The following is a 12,485-nucleotide window of genomic DNA, read 5'->3' on the forward strand; positions in this document are numbered from 1 at the left end:
AAGATGATGGCCCTAAATTCTTCAATGACATGTGTTCCATGTCCACCCTCCACCTGGTTTCAACTGAAATGCTAAATGAGGATCTTTGCAATTCCCAAGCCCCCCCCCCACCCCGTGGAAAATATTAAACAATATAGCATTCCAGGAGTGCAAGAGGAGACTAACGCTCTAGTTAGCACCAACGGTTGCAGTAGGGATACGGATCTCCATTAATTCTCTTTTTAACAGCCCTTTCAAGCCAAAAGGCAAAGCAGATGATTTACAGAAACTGAGAGTGAACTTTGGGGAATATATCTAGGTAGACCCATCAGTCACCTCAGATGTGCTGTAGATATGCTTAAAAACAAAAAAACAAAAACTGCAGCAAAAGGCAACGGCCAAAGGAGACTAGTTTGCAAGCAGTGCAGAGTTAGCTCATGCTTTCTTTTCTATTCCTATTTCAGAAGCCAGGCAGGAAGAGTTTGTGTTGGAACTACCTCTGGGCTATTTTAACTGTTTACACAAGGACATTTAAATTCACCAGTTCACTGTCACAATCTAGGGTGGCTTCATTTGGTCTTAGTAACCATTAGGGGTAAGTTGATAACATCAGTGATACATTGTTGCCTCCTCCAGGAAAAAGCACAGGGGTATTTAGAGACTGTGATCGTCCATCTTGCCCATAGAACATGACAGATAAGCCCCATTAAAATGCAAGACTTGCCCCAGTCTGAAAATTTGGGGAACAGGCCTCTGAGAGGCCGTCCTCAGAGGGTGAGAAGTAATTTATGATCTAATCTCGACCCCACCACTAAACAGCCCAGAGACTGGAAAAACCATCTGAGTTATGTATGGCAAAACCCCATCTCCCATTTGGGGATATAGTTAGTCCTATTCACAAAGTCACCAGAAAGAAATCTGAGATTGAAAGGTGCCCTGACAGAAACAAGCAAATAAAAGATTTATAAAGGGCTGTCAATCAGGCAGTGTCTCTTGCGCCTCATGACCCCAAAGCACAAACGACTGTAGAGGTGTCAGCAACTAGACCACACGCAGACTAGAGCCTTTGGCAGAAATCAATATAGCTCCTCAGTGGAGACAGCAGGAATTTTGGACTTGAAAGTGGTCTGATGCAGCTGCTTGAGACAGCCCTTTAAAAACGTAATTGTCAGCTCGTTGTTGGGTGTTGGTAGAAATCACTCCTACCGTATGAAACCTTCAGACAATCCTGAAACCACAAACGCCCATCATGACTTGGGTGATGGCTGTCGGAGAAACATTCAAACCTGGGAAGGAGCTCCATGAAGCTCACTGATGAATGGAAATGGTATACTCCTGAGGACACTTTAGCTGAGGGTTCAAAAGAAGTTCACTTCATCTATGCACAGATTTTTTTCACTGCATTTGGAGCCAATGGTAGAACCCCTCGAGGACCTCTCTGCTGTGACGGCTAGATCGTCTGAACCCTAAAATTCTCCCCTAGCGATGCAAAATGCCTGATGTCTATGATTGGGTTTCCTGAACTGAAAGTCATGAAGCTGTTTGGAAATCAGTTCTTACATGGTCTACATATGGTGGAAGAAGGGAGAGGCTGAAATGATATTTTGAGAAGTTATCCATAGGGAGGACAAATATTTGCTAATCCAAGTAGGGACACTAGAGGGGGCTCTCTTTCAGGAGACTGGCAATCAATTTAGAGACGTGGCAAAGAAATCTGAGAACAGACGGTCTGTATTAATAGACTCACACATCAATCTTGCCAGCAGTTCTGGGAAAGAGTATCTGCCCTTACTCAGGGGACATGTTAATAATAATGAAATCAGATCTATTTAAAAGACAATGGTGCAAGTGGAAAAATGTCACTAAGACTAGGCAGTCCAAAAAGGTAGCTGCAATCGGCTATTGAAATGTGGCTAGACCAAACAAGAGACATCATACGTGTAAAATACATATGGGATTTCAAAGACGGCACAAAAAAAGAACGTAAAATACCTCATTAATAATTTTATTTTGATTACATGCTGAATAATTATTTTGGATATATTTGGATAAATATATTATTTAAATAATTAATTTCAACTGTTTAAAAAACTTTTTTTAGTGTACCTCCAGAAAATGTAAAAGTATATTTATGGTGTACATTGTATTTCTTCCCAACAGTACTCTTCTAGTTTGCTTATCGTAAATAACTCTGTAACTTGTGGACTTCAGTTGGGCCGAATAATTGAAGGCACACTTGTAACTTGGATAGGGCTACAGGAAGATCAAGATGTAATATATAAACTGACAGACACCCAGATTTGGATACTTTCCTGTGATAACTGGTTCTACACATGCTCAGCTCTTGTCACTACAAAACCAAAATATTTACTAATTTGGAAGAGGGGACTTGGAGAGATGTATCTGTCAGGTCTAGGACCTCCTGGATAGTGACATGGAATATGTATGCATTGTATCTGCTTCGTGTCCTTTGTTAGTTATGGTAAATCTTCACACTAAGACAGACATGTTTCCGGTGGATCCAACTGACAATCTGAGCTTTGTATCTGGACAAAGGTTAAAATGATATTTGTTGTTTTTACCATGTTTTTTTAGCAAGGTCTGCAAGACATTACTAATGCTAGGTCTTGGAAGACAGCATTATTAGGCCACCTGAAACCTGTTCATCTTCTGCAGTATTTGAACAATCTACAGAACTATGACGTGGGTCTGTACAAAGACCAGCCTTGAATTCATGTGGTGTGTCTGCAGTCACCTCCCAGGACAGGACCCCAAATTGTCTACATGACCTCTGATCATCCCTCTTGGATTTAGAAACCTAGCTCTCCACATAAGGAAACTGTTTTCCATACAAAAGGAGGACAATTTTTTATTAAACCAATACAGATAAATGAGATCATTTATTAAAATAAAAGGACATTTTCTTATGCGGAATAAAAAGTTGATGAAATTATTGTAAAAACTAAAGGATTTCTACACACTATGTTTTGTACCAGGAACTAACATAGGATGGTGGGTCAGTTATAGTTCAGAAAGAAACTCATAGAATAACAGATCAGATTTGTGGTTACCAGAGGCAGGGGGTGAGGAAGGGGGAATTGGATGAAGTCAGTAGAAAGGTACAAACTTGCAGTTGTAAGATAAGTAAGTATGAGGCATGTAATGTACGACATGACAAATACAATTAACACTGCTGTACGTTATATGTGGAAGTTGTTAAGACAGTAAATTCTAAGAGCGCTCATCACAAGGAAAATTTTTTTTCTATTTCTTTAATTTTGTATCTATATGAGATGATGGATGTTCACTAAACTTATTGTGATAATTATTTCATGATGTATGTAAGTTAAATCATCGTGCTGCACACAAACTTCTATTCAGTACCGTGCTGTACGTCAATGACATCTCAATAAACTGGAAGAAAAAGTAAAAATAAATTAAAACAGGGATATTTCTTTAAAAAAAAAGAAAACTGAAGGATTTCTAGATAGGTTTCCTCAGAAAGGCAAGGAGGGAAGGACCTGGCCTGCTTAGGAAAACACAGGCTTTACTCTCACTGTCATAATGGGAAAAGCAGACTTTGAGAATAAATAAAATTTTTTTTTTTAAGAAGAATAAATCAGAGGAAGAATAATGTAACTTAGGAGAAACTTTAGACCTTAAAAACCAAGAGAGATAGAAAAGGGGACAAAAGATGTAACTGGGTCCATATGCTCACAAAAATATGTAATAAAAGTAGAGCATGTCCTATAGTTTCTAACAAAAAAAAATTCAGGTGGACACAATGGAAATACAACAGAGAAAGGGAGGCTGTCTCAAAAATCAGAATAGATCAACACCTCCTCAATTAAAGGCCAGAACCCAAGAAGCCACTGAAAGGAGGTCTCAATTCTATAAAGAGAAAATCTCAAAATATTAGAAAGATTTTAACAAGTGGTTACAGGAACTTTAGACAGATATGAGAGTAAGACCATATGCAGATATTATTATGTAATGTTAGAGCAATGTATTACTTATAATTAGAGATTGATATATTACTTGTTCCTAAATCTACTCAAGAATTGGTAGATGAGGATTGTGAGAGAAAACACAGCAAAGATGAGACATTTATGGGGTGTCAGCCAGGGGAATCATAGACCCCGTCAAGATGTGTGTTGATGTTGCTCTAACAGGACGTCACTTGGATGGGATTATTTATATCGACAGGATGAAGATGGCCAAGATTTATGGGACTTTATGTCAATTGTAAAAGCTTACTTTGTAGCTCTGGGATTTTTAAATGTCATACCACTATCAAGACTTTATCTAAAGGAAAAAGTCAGGGAAAACTCGGGTCCAGAAGCAAAGAAAAGAAAGGGACTCAGTTCCAGCAAACATTATTAGACCTTTATGCAATATTTACTATAAAGAGCAAAACTGGAACACAGGTTGAATTGTTTAGACCACAACAGCATTCTAGAAAATATTCTTGAAACGGAGAAGGAAGGAAGGAATTGGGGGGTGGAGAAAGCAATCCAGCCAGGGTGATAGTCAAACTATTTAGCAACCAGTTAGAAAGAAACTAGGTTTGATTTCACATTGAGATTAAGCACTGGGGCTTCCCTGGTGGCACAGTGGTTGAGAGTCTGCCTGCCGATGCAGGGGATACGGGTTCGTGTCCCGGTCCGGGAAGATCCCATATGCCGCGGAGCAGCTGGGCCCGTGAGGCATGGCCGCTGAGCCTGCGCGTCCGGAGCCTGTGCTCCGCAACGGGAGAGGCCACAACAGTGAGAGGCCCACGTACAGCAAAAAAAAAAAAAAAAAAAAAAAAAAAAAAATTAAGCACTGGCCAAGAAAACAGGCAACACACTCTGACCACAGCAATAAACAAGTCTGTGTCTGTGCAATCAGCTGAGAAGAGACATGCCCTTCAAGTAAAAAATAAACATAATGAAAGTTAGAACTAATAATATTTCTTGAATTAGGACACATACACACACTTATACTGAGATTGATAATTAGAAAAATTTGCAAAAACTAGTTATAAAAAAATGAGGAGATGAAACGCCAAGAGGTGAAAAACATTCAAGTCGCAAGGGAAAATAATAAAGAAAGTTTACAATTGTCCAATCATGAAAACTAGGTTAAGTTAATTGAATGCAAATCAGAATAGCTTTAATTTCCTCACTAAACAGAAGACTTTGGAATAATTGACACAAACATCAGAGAAGAAGACACGCTAAAGTTATAAATGGATATAATTTCAATGTTAAATCATAATGGAGAGCTAAAATAAATTATTAATTGATGTGTGACTGATTTTAAGGCACATATACTACTTGTTACCTCTGACCAGTGTAATTAGGGAGAATGTAAAAGACGACTTCCAATTTTTATATTTTGCATCTTTTTTTACAATGATCATGTTAGAGAATGCAAGGTAAATATATATGTTTGCTCTATAAAAACCACCAAGAATTTGAAATTAAAATAAGAATAAGAATACACCTTACTATAACATCAAAAGCCACAAAATAATTAGGAATGGATTTAAAATTGGTAAAAGATATGTACTTTGAAAACTAGAAAAAGAACAAAGCATAAAAAAATTAACGGAAATGAAAATAAATGGAGATATATAATGTTCTTGTGAATCAGAAGGCTTGATATTGTTAAGAACTGATTTCTCTATGACTAATCTTTTATTTTTTTATTTTTATTTTTTGCAGTACGCGGGCCTCTCACTGTTGTGGCCTCTCCCGTTGCGGAGCACAGGCTCCGGACGCGCAGGCTCAGCGGCCATGGCTCACGGGCCCAGCCGCTCCGTGGCATGTGGGATCTTCCCGAACCGGGGCACGAACCCACGTGCCCTGCATTGGCAGGCGGACTCTCAACCACTGCACCACCAGGGAAGCCCATAACTGATCTTTATATTCAGTACAATCCCATACAAAAAAACAGCAGGCTTTTTAATAGAAATTGATGAGCTAATTCTAAAATTTATATGGATATTCAAAAGACTTCAAAAGCCAAAAAACACTTTTGAAAAAGAAGAACAAAGTGGGAGGACTCATACTATCTAATTTCAAGATTTCTTCTAAAGCTCGACTAATTAAGATGGTGTAGTAGTCGTATGAAGACAGAAAAGTAGATCAATGGAAGAAAAGAGACTGCCTAGTAGACTCATATGTATAACAAGAACAGATTTTCCACAAAGTTGCCAAAGTCAGTCAATGGGGAAAGAGTTTCTTTTCAACAAACAATGTTAGAATAACTGGATATCCATATTAAAAAATAAAAGAACTTTGTCCCTTTCTGGATATGCACAAAATTAAAACAAAATGAATAGAGTTGAATACTTACAAGATGAAATTATGAAACTTCTAGAAAAATATCTTATAACATTCATGAACTCAATGAATTTTATATAGAACAACCACATTATTAAGACACGATATTGAAAGACATGAATAAAGAAATGAATCATAAAATTAAATTTCATCAAAATTTTGTCTTCAATAAAATAAAAATTATATAATTGGACTCATATCAAGAACAGATAAATAACCCTAACTACTCAATATCAAGACAAACAAGCTAACTTTAAAATGTGCAAAATATGTGAAGAAATCATTCACAAGACATAAATAGCTAATGAACGCATGAAAAATTATCAATATCATTAGTCATCAAGAAAATGCATATTAATATACTAAAAACTCTCCAGGAGAGCTGAAATTTAGAAGGCTGGCAATAGGAAGCTTTTGCAAGCATGTGGGGCAACTGGAAATCTTGTATATTTCCTCCGGGGATACAAAATTGGATAACTATTTTGGAAAACAGTTTGGCTTGCCAGTTCCTTACACATATGCTTACGACGTGCCTCAACAGTTTTATTTCTAGGAATTTACCCAATAAAAATGAAACTTATGTCTACACAAAGACTTCTACATAAGTGTTCAGCAGCTTTATTCATAATAGACCAAAACTGGAAACACTTCCAATGTCATTCAACTAGTAAATGGATAAATAAATTATGGTATATCTATGCATAGAATACTATTCAGCAATACAAAGGAATGGGCAACTGATACATAAAATAACATGGGTCAATCCCAAAAGCATTATGCTGGAAAAAAGAAGGTACACACCAAAGAAGTCTCTATTTTATTATTCTGTTTGTATAAAAATGTAGAATAAGATAAACTAACCTACAGTAACAGCAAGACGATCAGAGCTTGTCTACAGCCAGGAGTTAAGAGGGTGACTTTTAAGGGGCAATAAAAAACATTCTAAGGCGATAGAAATGTTCTGTATTTTCATTGTGATGATGACTATATGGGTGTCCGCTTTGTCAAAACTCATCTAGCTGTATATTTTAAATCAGTGCATTTCATTTTATGTAGACTGTGCGTCAATCAACTTAGTTTAAAAATACACATGGTAAAGGTAGTAGACGCTCTATCAAAGGGATTGGATAGAGAAAATGGCTCCTTCCCCCGTCCCGCAACACCAAGAGGAAGAGAGACCCTACCTTTAGTGCATACACTGCTTCAGACCTATCAGTTATTGGAAATATTTGAGAATGAGACTCTGAGGAAATCTCTGACTTTCTGATAATAAGACAAGTGTATCTTTATGCTTAGAGATTTAGAAACTTGCTATAAGTCTAATATCAGATGGGACAGCTTCACCAAATCTTAGTACATTAAAAAATGGTTAATGTCGTCGATTTTTTCTTTTCTCTTACTTGTTAATAGTATGTTTGTTCACAGAAAACATTCTCTGTAAATTGCATTTCAATTTGAACCTGGTGTTTCCTAGGTCAAGTGCATTGGCATTCTGAGGTGAAGCTTCCTGTCTTTGCCCTAATGGTGCCAAGTTATTTCATGCCTCAGTTCTTTGCATTTGTGTTGCTTTCCGGGCCTGGAATTTTGTTCCCTGCTCTCTGTTGGCTGGCTCCCACTCAATCTTCCAGACCCAATGTAAAAACTACTTCTTAGAATCACCATTCTGTTTCACTGAGGTGTTCTTTTTTAAACTTTCTCATTGCACCACATTTTACTCCTTCAAAACATTTGGATTTTATGTATTAATAAATAAGATTTTTTTAGGGGCTTCCCTGGTGGCGCAGTGGTTGAGAGTCTGCCTGCCGTTGCAGGGGACATGGGTTTGTGCCCCAGTCTGGGAAGATCCCACGTGCCGTGGAGTGTCTGGGCCCGTGAGCCATGGCTGCTGAGCCTGTGCTCTGCAACGGGAGAGGCCACAACAGTGAGAGGCCCGCATACCGTAAAAATGAATAAGTAATAAGAATTTTTGCTTTCTATCTGTTCTCCCTCTATGCTACGTTCTATGACCCCATTCCTTTCAGTACATAGAAATGCTGTTGATTACTGGAATCGTTCAGTGCTTCTGGATCCTAGAGATGATTAAAACAGAGTCAAGGTTTTCATACAAAGAGAATGTACCATTTTTAAATAGGTGCTTTCTGTAATTACTTGGTCATGTGACTTAATCTGGAAGTAAACTGGGAGGATTCTGAAGGCAGGACTAATATTGTGAACTTTACATTTCTTGTTCCTGAAAGAGTTCTGGAGAAAACAAACAAAAAACAGTAACCGCAGCAACAAACCATCAAACAAACAAAAATAAAACAACAAAAACTAATTGGTCATCTTTGGAGGATGACAAGGAAACGAGTCATTTTTTTGGAACAACAATAGAGGCCAGTATATGTGAAGAAAAAACTTACGTTTTTGAAAAGAGGGGTACTTCAACAATAACAGTTGAAGAAATCAATATGCCCCAAATGAATAGAAAAACTAGTCAAATTAAAACTACAATGACATAAAATACCAAATGTTCCCAAGAATGTGGACAAATTAGAATCTTGATATGTTGCTGGTAAAATGTAAAATGGCACCTAGATGTTCTAGAATTAGTAGTGATGGTTGACAGATTTATAAAGATGCTTAAAATCACTGAATTGTATACCTTAAAGGGTGACTTTGATGGTAATGTGAATTATATATGCTAATAAAAATGAAGGGAACTAAAAAGTGAATCAAAACCATGAGACGTCAATATTTTTAACTTAAAACTCAAAAATAAATATATATTTATTCCTCATGTTTGCAAAGAGAAATGAGTGAATATAACCCAGTGACTGTCCTTCTGTGTAATTTTCTCGCAATCCACACCCATAATGCATCTTTTTAGAAACTTAGCTTGAGGTTATTTCAAATTGAGTGAGAAATTAAACATATTTTTTGGATCATTCTGAGGGCAGAATCTGTCTAAATATTTTCCCAATCTTTTACAGTTACCTCATCAACACCTAATTTGACAGCTATTTTAAAGCTACTCTTCTTTACTGAGTCTTTCTAAAGCCTTTAATTTAGCTCCAATTGAACCCCTAACTTTGTCTACTTTCAACTTATATTTCAACAGCTTTGTTTTCGGTATTTCATTAAAACATATAAAGAGAGTAACAGCTACAAGTGACAAAAGTAGTTTTGAAAGGAATATAACTGATTCTTGACAAGCATGCACTTCAGCTGGTGTAAACAGAAAGGTGAGGGCAGGCAAGAGTAGCAATGCCATGGCTACAAGCCAACAGGTAGGCACAAAATAAACAGTGGGGACTCCAGTTAGTTCCAGGACAATGGTTCGTGGAAATTACCTGTACTATAATTTCTACTGTACTTAAACTTGATATTCCCAATATATGGGAAGGTCATTGCATGCACACGCAGAATAGCAAGGGCAAGAGGATAGACTTTTGGAAACATAAATGAAGAAATCTGACTAGTATTTATACACTCATGCATGAATCTGTGCCCTTAGTTGAAAATATTCTTCAGTCTAGTTTTTAGGACATTTACTGCAAAGACATGGTGATAACCAAAATTTGATGAATATGTGCATCTTCTCACATTAGAGTCTCACCTCTCTGTCTTTACTCTGTATGGATTTCTAATTACTGACTTGGAGTAGATTACATGGACTGGGTTCAAATCCTTTTTACTCTCTAGCTTGGCAAGTGACTTTCCTCATCTTTAATGGCTATAACGATGGATGTGTCAGGCAGAACAGTGGGGGCCATAGTTTCCAACACCCTAATCTCCTATAAACATGGTATCTTACTTTGCAAAAGGGACTTGGTAGATGAGAGTAAGGCGAAGAACTCTGAGATGGAAGATCATCCTGGATTTTTTTTTTTTTACATCTTTATTAGAGTATAATTGCTTTACAATGGTGTGTTAGTTTCTGCTTTATAACAAGGTGAATCAGCTCTACATATACATATATCCCCATATCTCTTCCCTCTTGCATCTCCCTCCCTCCCACCCTCCCTATCCCACCCCTCTAGGTGGTCACAAACCACCGAGCTGATCTCCCTGTGCTATGCGGCTGCTTCCCACTAGCTATCTACCTTACATTTGGTAGTGTTTATATGTCCATGCTTCTCTCTCGCTTTGTCACAGCTTACCCTTCCCCCTCCCCATATCCTCAAGTCCATTCTCTAGTAGACCTGGATCATCCTGGATTATTAAAATGAACCCAATCTAATCACACGGGTTCCTCAAAGTAGAAGAGCAGGCAGATGAGTGTGTCAAAGAGACACAAGATGAGAACTTGACCATCTCTAACTGGCTTTAAAGACAGAGGAAGAGGCCATGAGTCAAAGAATGTGGCAGCCTCTAGAAACAGAGAATGAGCCCCAGCCAATGGCCAGCAAGGCAACGGGGACCTCAGCCCCACAACCGTATACAACTGAATTCTGCCAATAGTATGAATGTATTAAAAAAAGGAAAATACATTCTCCCATAGAGTTTCCAGAGAGAAACACAGCCCAGTAAAACCTGCACTGGACCCCTGAACTATAGAGCTATAAAGTAAATGCGTGTTGTTTTAAGCTGCAACATTTTGTGTTAGTTTGTTATGGCAGCAGTAGAAAACTAATAAGATAGACTCCTCCTTATAGAGTTGTGATCAATTTAAAATTAGATAGTCCATGTAAAAAGCAAGCTTGTACGGAGCCTATCACTTAGTTGTTAATAGTTTTAGCATCACTATTTTTGTTGTCATTAGTATCACAGCACTCACAACACTGGATGAATTTTTTATGGCTATCTCTTTAAAACAGATTGTATGCCTCTTGGTGGCAAAAGTCATTCTAATTTATCTTGGAATACTCAGTTCTAGCAAGATGCCACACCATCGTGGGTGCTTAAATTCTTTTGTGTGTGTGATATAAAAAGAAAGAAAAAGAATTCAAAGTGCTGGAGTCTGCATTTCAAACACTTCGGAATTAAAATGAAAGTAAACTTATCTGTTGTAAGTGAGTCTTAAATAGGCTAGGACATGACCAGTAAAGACTGAGGAATGGAAAACACCCATAAGACTAAATGTTCTGCCCCATTGCTGACTGGGTTTTGACATGGTTGTTGTTAGAGATGATTTGTATGAATGACAAAACATGTGTGGAACCAAAACATAGATCTACGTTCATTGCTGATGCGATTGTGGCATCATAAGTATTTAGGAGTTTTTATTTCCCTCAGATTCTGCTCAATAAGGCTTAGTAGAAAAGATGAACAACCAACAGTAAGAACAGCTCTGTGATCTCCTCTATAAATTTCTGGCCAGTCAGTATTCAAATTGTTCCAAATTGATGCCTGTTTGTGTTACTGCATGCACAGAATACTCATCAGGGATGATACCAAAGGGTATTAGAATAGAAAGAGGCTTCAAGAAGATGAATTTAATTACTAGAAGCCGTGTCACCAAGACAGATTTTTTTTTTCTCCTAAACTTCTATTCTCCTTGCTCACAATGACATCCCCAGAGCTTCCGGGGCACAATTTTTACTGCTTTGGAAAATGTTGTTGTATTTTCTATGAATCAACTAGGTTTAGATAATGACTTAGCTGAAGTTTACAAACAAAGCTTTTAACATATCAAAAAGAAACATATAAGGCAGGTAAAGACAAGAAAGATACAAAATATCATTGTTTCATGTTAGGTAGCACTCTATTCTTAAATGCTTGAGAGTAGGTAGGAGAAACATAATCTCACAGGAATGGGAATTATCTTCATCTCTCCATGACGGCATGGTCCCCACCTCCTGGTACTTATACATCATCTCTTCTCCTTGGATGTGGACCAGACTTGTGACTTCCTTCTAAACTTTAGAATCAGCAAAGGTGACAGGCTATGTCATAAGCTTGCAAAAATTGTCTTGCTGGAAGACATTTCCTCCTTTTCAGCCTTTGAGGAAGCCAGCTGCCATGCCGTGAGCTGGCCTACAGGGAGCACCATGTGACAAGCACCTGAAGGTGGCCTCTGTCCACTAGCCAGCAAAAATTGCAACCCTCAGTATGATAACTTGCAAAGGGACTAAATTCTGCCAACAACCACATGAGCTTGAAATGGGATCCTTCCCCAGTTGAGCCTCAGATGAGACTGACACCATGGCTCACAGATTGACTGCATTTAAATGGAGGATCCAACTAAGCCATTTC

The sequence above is a fragment of the Tursiops truncatus genome, chromosome 19 (assembly GCF_011762595.2).
Source record: "Tursiops truncatus isolate mTurTru1 chromosome 19, mTurTru1.mat.Y, whole genome shotgun sequence".
In the NCBI taxonomy this organism is placed as follows: Eukaryota; Metazoa; Chordata; class Mammalia; order Artiodactyla; family Delphinidae; genus Tursiops; species Tursiops truncatus.